At 41.6% G+C, this 16,253-nt stretch overlaps 1 long non-coding RNA gene across 1 annotated transcript; it reads right to left on the bottom strand.

The window, feature by feature from the left end:
* Positions 1-5,169: 5,169 nt before the first annotated feature.
* On the bottom strand, positions 5,170-14,421 carry LOC116663186. The gene is made up of 2 exons (XR_004319311.1): positions 9,904-14,421; positions 5,170-9,810 (listed from the first exon to the last, which is right to left on the bottom strand). It is a non-coding gene; the product is annotated as an uncharacterized LOC116663186 (long non-coding RNA).
* Positions 14,422-16,253: the final 1,832 nt, after the last annotated feature.

Below are 16,253 nucleotides of genomic sequence, written 5' to 3'. Positions count from 1 at the left end.
ACTCGGGACTCCGCGCAAGGGCCTCTCAGGCCGGCGAGGTTCCGGGCGTCCCCTCACTTTAGGGCCTACCCCAGGCTCCCCCAAGGTCCTGGGCCACCGTCCATCTCGCACCCTCCGACGAACCCATGGCCTCTCTTCCCACCCCTCGCTTTCTCAACTCCTCTGAGTCCCTCAGACACTCTGGTCTCTAGGAAGCAGTCAGGAATCCCCATATATTTGGTATCCTCACTAGTTCTCCACCAGATAAAGCATACCACCCTTTTCATTGCCGGAAAACCCTCCCTCCTTCACCAGTAAGATCTGCCTGCTCCCTGGAAGACAGCCCCCTCCAGGACCAAGGGGCTCCCGTGACCGATTTTCCCTTAGTCCTTAAAAAGTCCAAGATCTCCTTCCTTAGGGCTCAACCCTCCAATCTCCCTCTTCCTATCCCCATTCCCCCTTTGCCCTCCTACGCCCCCAGGGGCCACCATAGCCTACTGGGCTTCCACTGCACCATCTGCTCCAGGGCGGGGGCCCAGTAACTGCCTCTGCCCTCTTTTGTCTCCTGGCACAGCCGGGTCTGTCACCTGATAAAAGCTCAGGACTGACTAAGCAGAACATTCCCCAGCAGTGGAAGCCCACTGTGTTCCCCTTGGTTCCACCCCACTCCCAAGCTTCCAACCTAGAAGGCTGACCCCAGGCACCCCATTATCTGGAGTGCTGATTTGATCCTGAGGAACAGTTTGTGAGGGATGATATCATGGTTGCTGGGAGGGATTGGATAGGACCTTGGGGAGTTTTCCGCAAATTGTCATAAAGGAGATACACATAAACCCATACTCCTCCCCCTGCCGAGAGCCACAGTGTGTCTCCCCCTTCAAGCCACTTCTCCAGAAATCACAGTGCAGAGAAGCTGAGAGCTCCTTGAGTAGAGGGAGGCGATGGGTGTGCAGGGAGAGGAGGGGCTTAGTTTCTCTGAGATGAAGGCGACACCTAGTGGTTTGGGGGGAAATTAAAGACAATGCCATTTTATTCTTAGGTACGTACGTCTTTATTGAGCACTGGCTGTCTTGCACGAGCTATGGAGGTGAATACAAAAAGCTGAATGATACAGACTTACCTTTGAGGAACATACAGTTGGAATCCCTGGGGCCAAATTCAAGTCCCCAACAAAATCTCTTGCCCCCAGCCCAGTAAGAAATGGAAACTTGAAGACAGCTGTCTTTAATACAAACAGATGTAACTCCAGTTCCAGCTCCTGACACTGTTAATGTAAAGAAATTTCATTCTATCTGAGCAAGGAAAGGAAGGACAGAACAGTCAAAAGGGTGATGGGACAATCTGAAAAAGACATGGCTCTAACTTCAGACCCAGTCAACCAAATAATACTTTTCAAGCAATTACAGTTTAATGAAAGAAGCAAATCCAAAGGATATGATCTCTGCCAGAATCCCAGAATCTTATATTATTCACTCCTCTTTTCTAAAGATAATTGAAAACTGAGTCCCAGAAAGGGAAGTCTCATAGCTTCCTCCCCCATCCCTCTCCTCCAACCCTATATGGTTTTTTAATAGCGCAGAGAGTAGAATCCAGGTTTCCTGGTCTCTAAGGTGGGGCTCTGTGCAGATACTCTGCTAACTTATCTAACTCACTGTGTGAAGCCATGCTTAGAGGGTAATGGCCATCAAAGACCCAAATGATTCTCTTTGGAAAACCTGCAGACCCAGATGAGGATCAACACCACTGTTGCCCAGACTCCTAGATAAGTTCAAATGCATGATATGTCATTTCAAGCATCTTGCCCCTTCCCCCTTCCTTCCAACTGGCCACTAACATTAGGAAGTGGGAAAGGGAAATGAAGGATTAAAGTTAATCACTTAATGCTGTCTCTTCTTAACATCCGATGAAAGGTTTTTATTTTGTTTTTTCATTTTGGGGGACACTGAAAATATTAGATAAATGAGAACTTTGATAATCTACATATTTCAACTATCTAATTATGTTCTCACTGATAAGGACAATAAGATTTGACTGTATTTGGTGGCCCTACTGCAACTCATACAAAGCCTGGGAAACCTAAAGTTCCTGCTGGCCTGAGCAGCACCCAGCTAGGATCCGGCTTTCTCTCTGTAGGGTCACTAATGCCTCCAACTACTTCGCGGACACCATCTATAATTTCTTCTGGGACAGAGCCAGCCCTAACACCTCACATCTGATCCAGAACTAAATCGTGGAGCATCAAATTAGCTAGCTGCTAGAAACTACTGTAATTTCCAAGCTGCCCTGTTCCTTAGTGCAAAGAAATCCTGACCTCAGTCATGTGCAGGCCAAAGGAGCCTCAAGACCCTTGCTGAGTTCTGAGGTCACCATGGGGTTCGGGCTCATGCCATTCTCCATGTCAAGCCTTGATGCCCCAAGCAGACTTCTAGTTCAATCCTGAACTTGTAACTCACCTGATTTCACAGCTAATTCTGGACCCTCAGGTTTGCTCTACACCAGACCATGCCTCCTGGCCTCTAAGATTCCAGAGAAATGAAACACTTTCCAGTTTTCTCTCTGCTTGACCAAACTGTTTTGCAGAAAAAAAGGCTTTCATTTATGTGTGATTGTCTCCTATGCACAAGACAGACAGGTCCAAGAGAACTTGCCAACAAAGGGCAGAGAGCAGCCACAGAAACTAAGACTAAAAAGTCAAAAGGGGATACATTTCAAATGCAGCATTTCAAAAAGGGAGAGAAGGAGGCAGTATAAAAGGAGAAACATAGTGAAATGTATTAAAGGCAGAAAAAGACTTTACTAAAATTCCACATTATTTCTTTTAGCCCCAGTGAGGGAAAGACAGAAAATTCTGAAAACAGGTCAAACCCCCATTATTGTTCATGTGGCCCACTCTCCATCTCCCCATTTCCCTCACCCTCCATAGCTGTGCACAGTACGGTTCTAGACCTTGGGTCCAGTCCACTTCTCATAATATTCAACATCCTCAAAGAGCTACTATTATTGTTTAAAGGGTCAAGGTTTTTACCTTAAATTCATGCATCGCTTTCATTTATAAGTTAAGAAGTTTTAAATTTTAAAATGTTTTCAAATCAGATCCCAGCTTCTAACTTACCCATCTAGATATGTATTCTAAGAGTTGAACTGATACATACTGTGAGAGTCATAAATATCAGTTTTCATGGAAAATGCTTCATGGAGAACCAGTGATTCCTAAGAAGGAATTTAAGGACTGTCAAGAGAAGCAACCATGTATATTCATCTTCATAATGATTCAAGCTCCAGGTGAACCCATTTTTCACCCATTTGCTCCGTCCAAGCCTGGACTGGCACCTCTGTGAGTATCCAGAAAAGTCCCAGTGGTTTCCACTGCTTGTCTACGCTTGGCCTCTTTTCTCAGGTTGGTATACTGCTTCCCTATGTTCCTAGTCCCACCCTTCACCATTACTACCATTCCCAGTAATAACTTACCACCCTTTGGGAGCATCTGATACCATGAAGTCTCAGATATAATATCCTTGGTTATATTTCCTTCTCCACTCTATTTAAAATTCTACTCACTTCACAAAATCTCACTGAAAAAAAAGTGGCATGTTTTCCCTCACTTTTTAGGTCCTGCTCAATTTACAAATATCTCACATATAAAGAAGCAAAGGAAAATGATCTAGATCTAAACAAGTTTCTAGAGAATGGAAATGTATTAATCCCCATTTTAATCTTCTGTTTTACTTAGAATTTTCTAGAGAAGCCAAAGACTGGAAGAGGAGGAGAAATCTGAAGCAAAATTTGACAGAACTGTACTCTCTTTGCATGGCTGCAATATGTCATGGAAAACAATACGAGTAGCTACAGTGGCAATGTAGGATTGGTTGGCAGACAGATTGAAAGCAGGAGATAGGTTAAGAGGCTCCTGGAAAAAATCTAAGTATGAAATGTTAAGTGGCTGGTCTAAGACAGTGGCACAGTAACTGAGAGAGAGAAACAAATATGAGATAATTTGAAGGAAGAAACAACAGGATTTGGTGGTAGACAGGATCTACAGGTGAGGAGGAAAGAGTCAAAAATTCCCTAAGGCAGGGGTCACAGAGGCAAAGGCCCTCCAGGGCCATCCAGGAAATGCAAACTGAGAGGCAGCTGGATGGGGATTTGCAATCCATGAAGCCCCTGCTCCATCTAAAGGGGATACTGATGCTCTGGGATGGAGCCGAGAATTGCTAGTTCTTACAAATTTTCCTTCGGATTGTTTCAACAGCCTCTGTGACAAGTCTCTGGGCCTCGAATCTCACCTGCCTCAAATCCATCCTCCACGACGATATGTTTAGGTGCCAGAGTGATCTTTTGAAACAAAAACTTAATTGTGTCACTTCCCTGCTTGAACCTCTTAAATGGTTCCCCATGGATGCTGTGTTTTTCAAATTGTTATTTTTAGCAGCAAAACGCTCCCTTCAAACAAAAGTTTAAAGTAGAACAGAAAAGAAGCCCAGCTGTTTCAGATGAAGTAGCGGAGGTGAGCCCACAAACCCACGTCCCCTGCCCTTCGTACCTCTCAGACAGAGCTCCTGAGCCTTGAACCTCTGGGCAGCAGCCCTCGGACAGGGGGATTTTCCAAGAGCCATGTATGTACAGATGGTTTCAGGGGAATCCCTTTCTAGACCCTCGTCTTCCACATGTACTCTTTCCTAAAACTGATCTGCCCAAGAATGCGCTTGTGCTCACACAGTCCTTCCCCTACTTTAAAAAAGAAAGTCATGTCCCTTGCCCCTGCCAAACCTTACTATGATGAATTGTTCTAGAGTGTAAAACTGGGGCCCCTAACAAAGGGATCTATAAATGAAGATATTGGTCTAGGGAAACATTGAAAGATTAATCAAGGTGCCTTAAACTAATGGGACTTCCTGCCTTTCTCACCGTATACATACTTCTGTTAAGGGTAAACCTGGCATTGGAAATGGAGTGGTTAGTAGCTATGCTGGGATTCTCTACATTGGTATAGCCAAAGGAAAATACATTTGTGATATATTTCCTTTTAAAAGTAACTGGAGTACACATTTAAGTTGAATTTCACTGTATATAAATTATACCTCAATAACATGACTTCAAACAAACAAACAAAATCTAACTGGAAAGTTTTATAGGCCACCAAAATATGGAGATACACTGAATAAAACCCATGGATAAAAAATTAAGTAACTGATTTTGGTTTTGGTGTGCTTTTATTCAATAAGACAGTTAAAAGTCTACTTTATCAAGTCATCATGAATTTTTTTTAACATTATAGTCAATCCTTAGCTTATTTCAATTTATAAAATGATTAATATTTTCTATCTCTTATTAACAATATATAAATATAAGTGTGGATAATAATTGTTAGATTTCAACGTAAAACTGTGGTGCGGTAGGTATTATTATTTCAGGGCACCCATGAGTAAAACGTTTGAGCTCTGTGGCTCGAAACAGCACTTTGAAAACCAATGGCTACACAGTGACTCTCGATGCTATCAGACCTAAGCCTCCTTTCTTCCAATAAATATTTTAAATAACAGCACCTTTACTAACCTAAAATGAAACTCATAGATAATACAAGATATCTATACACGTAATTTCAAAACATCAATAAAATGTCCTAACTCTAATAGAAAAGAGAAATAAAGAACAATAACTTACAATAAATTAATAGGTATTTCAATACATAAATGATTGTACAAGACTATGACAGAAGACTTATGGAAGTGCTCAGATGTTTGCACCAAATTATAAGGAATGAGTAAATTAGGATTTAAGAGAAGCCATTCCATTAAAAAAATACTAAATTAAATACCGTGTTAGGATAGGTAATAACAGATGAGATTTCCTTATGTATGGACATTCTATACTAATGTTTGGTGGAACATTTGAAAATCATGCAGAACTCAGGGTATTTGACATCTAAAATGTATTGCCAGTGTTGAAGTACCTTGATTAACAAGATAACATTCCTTCTTTCATAAAATACATGACCTAGTGGAATAGACAGAAAAGTAAATACTTACTTTAAAACAAGGTAGTTGTTATCACAAACCACTGTTGGCTGTGGATGTTTGGCAGATGTGAAAATGCTGGATCTCTTATGGGGCACTTGTGCGTGTTCTGTAGAAAGTCCCATGGGTCCTCCCAGCTGATTTGTGACTTAATGTAGACAATCTTACTCCAGGTCATTTCCTTTAACCCTCCTAACTCCAGCAGGCAGCCTCTGGCATAGGCTACCAGCAAGATGGCTCAAGCTCAGCTGTCTTCCTCAGTGTCCCTGTGACCACAAGAAACTCGTATATCCTTACTCAGCCAAACAGAAAGAATACAGGCTATTCCACCACTAACCCACTCTCTGTCCTTCCACTTCCAGTTGCCTTTCCTCTTCTCAGATAAATGCAGAGCTAAACAAGTCCACTGTCCAAATAGACAGTCTAAGTAGGGAAGGAGAAAGTGGTCTCTCTTTCATGTAGACTCTCTTTGATATCTTCTTGCTTGGTTTGGGAGGCAAAAGGAGGGGGAAATACTCCCTACTAAGCTCATGACTCCCTCCTTGAGTCATTTTATACCTTACATTGACTGGGAATGAGGTAGGGTGATGAGGGACGGGTGGTTAGTGGTGTGAGGTACCAGGGCCATCTACTACTTCCTTGTAAGCCTCCGAAAGGGTGAATGTCCCCAATCATTAGCAACTCTCTCCAGAATGTGTGGTACTTACTTTCTCTGTCCTCATTTTTGGACCCAAGTCACCAAATCCAGGACAATAGGAAAACTTCAACTCTGTATCTTCTACAACATGCTGAAGTGAAGGAAAGGTTGTATGAAACAAGGGGCTCAACTGCATTCCTAAATGAAGAGGCTAAGTCATCTTCTGAATGAGGGAAAGAATCAGGAGCTGAAGGTTCAGGCAGAATAAAGAAAGAAGACAGAAACAGACTGGGGATAGAACACAGGATGAAACACTTTCTCTCCCCACCCCTGCCCCCACAAAAGGCACACCACACATATACTACATACAAAATTTTGCATATAAATCAGAGACACATGGACCCAGGATCTCCTGAGACCCTCGAAGGGGGCAGGACCCAAGATTAACAAGTCATAGGCTAATAGAAAGCAAGCAGGAAGGTAAGAGTTCATTGTTGTATATGTAGGAGGAAGGAGGAGTATTCATGCAGATAAAGCAAATTCTGGAAGATCAGACATGCATATACCCAGAAACATTTCATGCCAGATGAAATGTTTAATCCAAACTATTCTAATTGTTTAACACTATTTAACCCATTTTTCAGTATCTTGCCATGATATCCACTTATATGTGGATTTTTTTTTCACTTAAATAGGTACTGTAGTACTACACAGTTGGTTGAATCTCCAGAAGAGAACCACATATGGAGGGTCAATTGTAAAGTTATACACAAATTTTGAACTGTCTGGAGGTTCGGCGCCCCTAACCCCCACATTGTTCAAGGGTCGACTGTACATACACACATATTTGGATGAAAATAAGGCTCTAAAAACAACAGGTGTGCTATAAATGACTACAAAGACTCCATGTGAGTAGATGAGACAGTCGTTGTCCTCAAACACCTGCTAGGTCCCCGAGAGAGAAAATTGGAGCAGTAATGTGACGCTAGCCTCTCCCACCAAATGGCAGCTGAGAACACCTCCCATCAGCTACTGAGAGTAACTAAACTGTCTAGCAAAAAGGGCAGGGAAGGTTGCCCACCATCTGTGCAAAGGTTTTCAAATGTTTCATCTCACTAAAAATTCCGAGGGGAGCCGGTCAGTGATACACGACTAAAAGAGAGCTGAGAAACCGTTAAATTGGGTTCAATATAAACAATATTTATGAGAGGCTTTTAAAGGACACAAAAATAAAAGTCAGAACATAGTTCCCTGCCTCACCCACCCTTAAGAAGTGGACTAACTAGAAAGAGACAAAAGCCAGCTTACGCAGCAGAGCGATCACGTGCTCCCTCCCCTCCCACTGGCCCTACCCACCCGTCAGTCCGCGACCTTGTTCTTATCAGATCCGCTCCTCTTCCTCTCCAGTGAGGCTGACACTCACAGACCGCGCCCTGGGCCCCCTGAGTCCCTGCTGAATTCAGTCAACGAGAGGCACCGACGAAGAATGGAAGTCAGAGGGACGCCGGAGCCAGAGGAGCTCCTTGTGTCCCTCCGCCTAGGCCAGCATCTCCGATAGAAATCGCGTGTCCCCTGTGACTGCAGCTGCCCTCGGGCTGGCGCTCCAAAGTTCCAGCTTCTAACTTACCTTTGTTCCTTCAGCTGTTGCTGATCTCTGGATTGCCTCGCCTTCCCTTGAGTGGCTTCCCAGCTCTTCCTTCACTTTTATAGCTAATTCTCTGGATGAAATTCCCTCTAATTTAAATACTTAGAGTGATTTCTGTTTTCCTGGCCGGAAACGTGGCAGTGAAACCAAAAATGAATTGACCGCTACCGAGAACAAAGACCCTGATTCCAAAATTTCTAATTCAGAGTTCACTGCTATTGGTGTGAATACAGACTGAGTTATACGGAGGAATGAAGAGACAGAATTGGTTTTCCTCTTTCCCCCAAAGAACACAGGAGAGGAGAGAAAAAGAGTTTGGGGGAAAGAGAGAGAAAGGAGCATTATGGACTTCCTACTTCCCCATCCTCAGGATAACTTGGGGAAGGGCAAGGACATGTACTGCTAGCAGGAGCACAATCTGTTACAGCTTTAGAGAGCAACCTGGCAATTTCCACCAAAGCCTTTAAAGTGTTTTTACCATTAACCCATCAATTCCACTTCAAGAATTTAGATGAAGAAAACAATCATAGATTTCGCTTCAAAGATACTTAACATAGCACTGTTTATAATATTGAAAAATTAGGGAAGATCTAAGTTTCTAGTAATAGGACATTGTATAATTAAATTAGGTTACACTCATATATTAAAATCCAAGCAGCCCACTAAACATTGTTTCAAGAGATGTACGGTATCAAAGATTGTTCACCATACATTATTAAATGAAAACAAAATTGAAAAATGTATGGAATAAGTCCAGTTTTATTAAACACACATACACACACACACAGACACACATAGTAGAAATCTGGAATGGTAGAAATCAAAATATTGAGGATGGCTATCTTTTGGGGCTAAGATGAGTTATAATTTTATGTATAAATGTATTTTTAATGATTATGTACTATTTTATAGTAAGAAAAAAACTACATAAGGGTTTAAAAAAAAAAGGCATCACAGGAATGAAAGGATACCAAAATATGTTTTTTAAATGTCACTGAAATAGGTCTGTGGTTTCCATTTAACAAATATACCAGTCAAAACTGATAGAGATTTTATGTATAAATTACTGGTATATTTGTTTATAAAGACAAATTACTTTAAAACAATTTATACCTCTTTTATACAACTCCACCACAGTTAGGATTCAGCACAATAAATACTTGTTGAATAGAATTGAATAATCTAGTGTAAAATTTTTATAAATGATGGAGATGAGGAAGTTCCTACTTTACAGATGACAGCAAGTCCCTCCCTTATACTTCAAACACACTATTGGCCATCACCTTCTTCTTACCATGGCTTCAACCACAGCTCATTCTCCTAGTCATCCTTCCATCTCAGCGTCTGCTCATTGCTCAGTGTGGTGCAGATCCTCTTCCTCCTCTGAAATGTAGCCTTCCCCTCTCCCACGCTCTGGTCCTCAGCTTTCTGCATCCTTCTTCCTATACTCATTTCCTCAGTGAGTTCATCCACAATCATGGCATCATCTATCACCTCAGTGGAAATAATTTCAGGTGGAACATCACCTTGTTTCCCTGGGTGTGGACAAGTGTGCTGCAATTGCTACATAAATAAGGCATTTTGATATTGCACAACAGTAATGATTAGAATTTTACAGTACAACTCACCAAGGAAAAGACTGCGTGGAGGATATGAGGAAGAGTTGTTGGCATCAGTGGCAGTGAACTCCCTCCCCCTTCACATAAAGTAAACTAAATAAAAATACATAAATAGAAAAAGTCAGCAAAGCATGCATTTAAAATTCACTGGTTAATGGTATCATACTTTGGGGAAGGAAGAAACTAAGTAAATGAAATAACTAGTCAACAAAAGGTTTTTTTAAAGGCCAGAGATTCTACATTTGTTAAACTAACTTCTACGAACAAAGTATGTATTTTTATTAATCATATCTTTGTGTTTATTTTTCTGGTGGTCAGTCCTGGTCAGCTAATCACATAACTCACACTCAACTTCAAGACAAATCTTCTGACTCCCTCCCCTCCCAATCAGATTTCTGCCCTTAAGCTTCTATATAGAAATTGCAAACCACCACTGGACTTGCAACTTCATTATTTAGACCCAGGGTATGTTAATCATAGGTCCCAAAATAAGCTAAGGGCTACAAGCCTCCCTCAGACCCAATACATGGAACATAGAGTTGACTTTTGGAATAGGAAGATGGCAATTTGGGGCTAATTTCTGACTAATCCTGGCAGGAAAGAAAGCATGTGGTAGAAACCTCCACAGAATATTACTCAGTAGGAAAAGTCATCAAAAGCCCTAAGACCATGAGTGAGACTAGGCCCAGATACTAGACTAGGATAATAGCTCTAAAAGCCAAGCGTCCCTGAAAGGTAGAACCAGCCTTAACATCTAGCTAATGAATATGCTTCTGACAAGCAAAACAGAAGAGAAGGAGATGATTGAAGAGAACAGAAATTCCAAGGCTAAGAGCCATGAACACCTCTAGAGGGGGCAGAGGAAGCATCTATACTTATCTAGGCCTATAAAACTGGGCTGTGCTCTGTGGTGACTGCTTATTGGTGCATAAGGAGGCAGCTTCTGGGCCAGCCAAGCAGAAGGGTTATTAGAAGTATGTATATGTGGAAGTCACTCCTCAGAAAGGGGGAGCTAGCCAAGCTAAATCAGAGGTCAAGAACCAAGGGGAACTAACTGGGCTTCCGAATCAGAGTGGCAAAGACAGGGGAAAAAAGAGATGAGGATATGCCTCTAGGGAGTGATAAGAATACAACAAAATCTGTGGGATGGTTCATGTCCATAGACGGGGATTCACTCTGATCCTACTGAATCTCGCTAGGTTAAAGGCAGAGCCTTGAACATAATACATCCATGGGGAACCATTTCCTTCCTCTGAGCCCCTGTTACCTCCTGGAGTCCAGGCTTCTTCAGATTTGAAGGCAGAAGGCTGCCGTGTTACTAGAGAGATACTCAAGGCAGGCTGGGAGTTCCAGGTTTGCTCCTCTGGTCCTCTGAAGGCCACCCACCCCATCAAACATTATAGGTAACTTCAGCACCATCAGGAGTCCAGCCAAATGCTCTGGTACATCTCCACAGCAAACTGTAGTGATACACCTTCTGTGTTCCCTCCAACCACCTGGCAGTTCTCTATCAGTCCTTCCCGTTCTACCTGTCCATTGGGGTGACTGGTGCTTCTTGAGGCTCTACTCCAGATTATCTCTGCTCAACTCTCTGTCTACAATTCTATCTATAACCATGATTCCAATAACCGCTTCTATATGCCAAGAATGAATTACCAGTCCAGCTGGTAATTCAGCTCTAAATTAATATATCCAATTGCCTACTGGATGTCTTCACTTGATAGACTTGTAAGCACTTCAAACTCCAATGTCCAAAACCTGGCATGTGATTTTCCCTGAAAATAGCTTCCCACCCTAATATTCTCTTACTCAGTAAATGACACCACCATCCACCCACATGTTCAAACCAAAAACTTGAGTCATCCTTGAATTCTCCATCTCCCTTACTCTCCACATCCATGTCTTGCTGGATATTCTTCCAAAATATGCCATCCACTTCTCCACTACCTCTGCCCTATGTAGTCCAAACCACCATCATCTTTCACCTGGACTAATGTAAACAGTCCCTTAACTTGTCTCCCAGCATCATGTGTTTACCCTCCCCATCTACTGCCTATAATAAACAGCCAAAATGCAGTGCTGGCAAAGTCATTCCTCTGAGTAAAACACTTGAATGGCCTTCCCTTGGTAGGGATGAACTATGAACACCTTATCATGGATTTCAAAGTGCTCCATGATCTGGCCCCTGCCTACCTCTTCAGCCTTGTCTCATATCACATCCCTCCGGTCCCTCTCTAGGCTCCAGATACACTGAACTTCTTTCATTCCTTTTATATCTATCACCCTTGCACATACTGTTCCCTCTGCCTGAAGCATTCTTCCCATCTTTCACCTGATCACCTCAAAATCATTCTTAAGGTAAGTGTTAACATCACTACTTTTATAGACAAGGTCCCCCCCAATACACATTGTATTCCAATAATACTCTCTATTTTCTCGGTACTATTTTTCAAATTTAATATTGCTCAAACGTCATTATATTTATTTGTGTTTATTCCCTCATCCCAACAAAATGCTGTATTCTCAGTGCCTACGACAGTATATGGCATAACAGACTCAATTAATATGAGAATAAATAAGAAAAATGAGTAAATGACAAAATCCAAGACATCTGGATGGCTCCTCAAAAAATGGGTTCCTCAAGGTGAGGACAACTGAAAGGTGGATGCCAAGGGAAACAGCAGGTCACAAGAATCTGTCCCCACAGGTTTGACAGGGCCAGGTGGATGTGTTCCAGGATGGTTCTCCCTTGCCGATGGGTGCAACCAGTGCTGGGACACTGGTGATACAAGGGTAAGCAGTCCCCTTGCAGCTGAGTGCACTGAGCTACCTGCTCAGCTGGGCGACATGCCCCTGGCATCTATCCTAACCTACCTCAGATGGGCCCAATCGGCCCCCTGGGAAACAGGGACACAGGCCTGCATCATTCCACATCCAGTCCTGCCTTGCCTCGTCCAAGGTGGTGGATGAGCCGACTGGCACCTTTTACTCACATGATGGTCTTGTACATCATCACAGTTGCTGAAACCCCATCCGTCAGAAGTCCTCAAACCAGTTTAATATAGTGAAATCTGATCATTTAAACAGTCTTTAAGGTACTGCTCAGACTCTCTTGAATAAAAAGTGCTTGGTCTCTCAGATAGCTACCTCTCCCCCTGCTTCCCTACCTGGAGGCAGAGCTGGATGGACGAGGGGAAGGGGATTTCTTAGCAGCAAGTAAGAGTTGAACTCCTTGAGCAGGTGGTCCTCTGGTTCCCTAGATCTTCAGAGCAAAGTTCCTTTGCCCCTGTTTGCTGCTGACTCTGCTGGCAACAGGGCCAACTTCGCAGCTTGTGTTAACTCAAGGGTCCAAGGTTCTCTCCCAGCCTAAAAACTGCCTGAGTGGCGCCCTCTGGCAGAAAAAATTGCACTGCCTTCCCCAGCACTGTCTTTCTGAGTCTGGTGGTGACTATCACACCCCTCAGATGCTTGTATTGTCAGCATAGATGCAACAGAAACACTTCACAGTCTCTGTTGCACATGGGAAAGGCCCCACATCCTGACCTCCAGGGTCAGACATTTTCATGAAGTCTCACTGATGCCTCTTTGAAATTATCTCTCCATTGAATGCCTACATTTATTTTCCTCTTACCTAGTTCCAGTCTTGCCAGGCTCAGCAAGAATGAGTGCCATGATGGACTAATGACATCTGCTATGAACAGATGAGAGGGGAGTTACACCATGAATGGGGTATATGCTGGTCCTTAATCTCTTCTTTCTCAAACCCACTAATCCAAATTAATCTGCTCTCCTTATTTATTATCCACCAAAACCCTACTTACCTTTCAGAACTAGTTAAAGCTTTATTTCTTCCATGAAGGTCAATCTAAGCCATAGTGGTCTCATCCTGCTCTGAATTAACACCACTCATTATCTGGTTTTTCGATATTAGTACTAGGTTATAAATGTTAATAGTAAATAGCACTTATTACTGATACAAGAAGTGATTTGAAGAATGGTGTATCATTGGCACAAACCATGACTGGTTTTGAGGAAAGATAAGATATCTCATTCTCTGACTATCATGAAAGAGATCTAAGGGTTCTCTGAAGATACCATCAGTAAACTCTTTTGGGAAAAAGATACCAAAAACAGGACTGGAGACAAAACAAACTGTTTTGCTTAAATCAAGGACAAGAGTATTAAGTCTGGTCACTATATCTCAGCAGTAACGGGAGCATGAGACCACTTACTCTGATTTTCCATCCTGTGCCGCTATACCATTTCCCATATTGCATTATAGCTGCCTGTATGCAGCCCAAGAGTCCCTTCGTTCTACAAATCAGTGCCCCTTTGTAGAAGGACGTTCCTGCTCTATTGTACAATAAGATTAAGTACTCCAAGGATTTGAAATACTTCCTTCAATTGAGGAATCACAGGTAGAGGCAATAATATTTTCTTGATTTTTGCCATGCATACAATGGATGCTCACTAAAACACAACCTCTCCCACTAAAATGTAGGCTCCATGAAGCAAGGACATTGTCTAATATGTTCATTACTGAATCTCCAGTGCCTGGTTCACAGCAGGTGATGATATGTATTTCACTAATGAATAGTCAACACTTAATGTTAGATGAGGACAATAATACACAGAAAAAAAGGTTAATATTTTTGTCCTACAATATATCTGTTTTTGAGAGAGGTATCATCTTTATTTCAGATTCTTGCTTTCCTACTGCATCTGTTGTGCAGTGAGGACAAAGTTAAAGAAGTGATCAAAATGGATCATAAACATAAAAAGATCTAAATGTAAATGTTAAAACTATAAAACTTTCAGATAGAGAAAAATCTTTGTGACTTCGGTATAAGCAAAGATTCCTTATGCAGGGCACAAAAAAACGCTAACTACACAAGAAAAAAAAGTAAGAAATTAGACTTCATCAAAATTTAAAACTTCTGTTCTTCAAAAGACACCATAAAGAAAATAAAAAGGCAAGCCACTGATTAAGGGGGAAATATTTTCAATTCATAAACTCACAAAGGACTTGTATCCAGAATATATAAAGAACTCTCATAACACAGTAACAAGACCATATAAAGAACTCTTACAATGCAATAAGAAGAAATCAAACACTCCAATTTTTCAAATGGGCAAAAAATTTAAAGAGACTTCACCAAGAGATATTGATGGAAAAATAGGCACATGAAAAAGTGTTCAGTGTCATTAATTGTGGGGAAATGCAAATTAAAACCATAATGAGATACCACGACACACCTACTAGAATGATTTTTAAAAACTGACAATACCAAGTACTGATGGGCATGCTGGACTCTGGAACTCTCACACAATGCCGGTAAATGTAAAATTGTACAGCCACTTTGGAAAAGTTTGGCAATTAAACATTCCCATATCACAGGACCTAAGATTTCACTCCTAGGTATTTATCCAAGAAAAATTCAAACACATGTCCACAAAGACTTATATGTGAGTGTTCACAGGAGCTTCCAAAAAGTGGAAAACAACCTAAATTTCCATCAACAGATGAATGGATAAACTAATTGTGGTATATCCAACTATGAAATACTACTCAATAATAAAAAAGGTGAACTATTGATATACACAAAAACATAAATGGATATCGAAACAATACTGAATTAAAGAAGCCATACACAGGGTAATACTGTATGAGTCCATTTATATGAAGCTCTATAGTAGGCAAAATTAATTTACAGTGATAGAAATCTGATCATTGAATGTCTGGGGTGGGGTGGTCAGAGACTGACTGCAAAGGGTAACAGGGGGATTTGGGGAGGGTGACAGAACTGTTCTATATATTGACTGCGGAGATTACTCTGGTGTAAACATCTGTCAAACTCACTGAATTGTACCCTTAAAGTGTGTGCATTGTCTTTTATGTAAATTCTATTTCAATGCAGTTGAAAAAATAAATCATTTTGCAACAGTTAAAGGGTTATTTAAAAGTCTTTTTTGTTACCAATAGTGGCTGGCAGACAAATCCTTACAGAAGTTGGTTGGTTCATTGGTAGTACAGGATCATTCCTGATCCATCAGCCTTCTGAAACATATCAAAGGAATGGATTCTCTGCCCAGTGGAAACAGAGTAGGTGAGGGAAATTCTTTTCCAAGTCACAGAAGTTAAGAGTGTGAATTTGCACATCCTCTGGTGATTAACCCAAGTTAACTTTTTAAAAAGCATGCCTAAGCTATGATGAGAATTGGAGAAAGGTATTTTTTATCAGAAGGTTAATGCTTCAAAAGTGAAGAATCCCCACTGTCAGAAAACAAAGTACTTCTGGTACATACTCTGACTGGGGTCTGGACCTTCCAAAAAGGGCAGAAGATAATCTGGCATGTAT

Source organism: Camelus ferus, chromosome 4 (assembly GCF_009834535.1).
Source record: "Camelus ferus isolate YT-003-E chromosome 4, BCGSAC_Cfer_1.0, whole genome shotgun sequence".
In the NCBI taxonomy this organism is placed as follows: domain Eukaryota; kingdom Metazoa; phylum Chordata; class Mammalia; order Artiodactyla; family Camelidae; genus Camelus; species Camelus ferus.
Note: the sequence above shows the minus strand (reverse complement) of the source record. Positions and strands in the feature narration are given on the sequence as shown.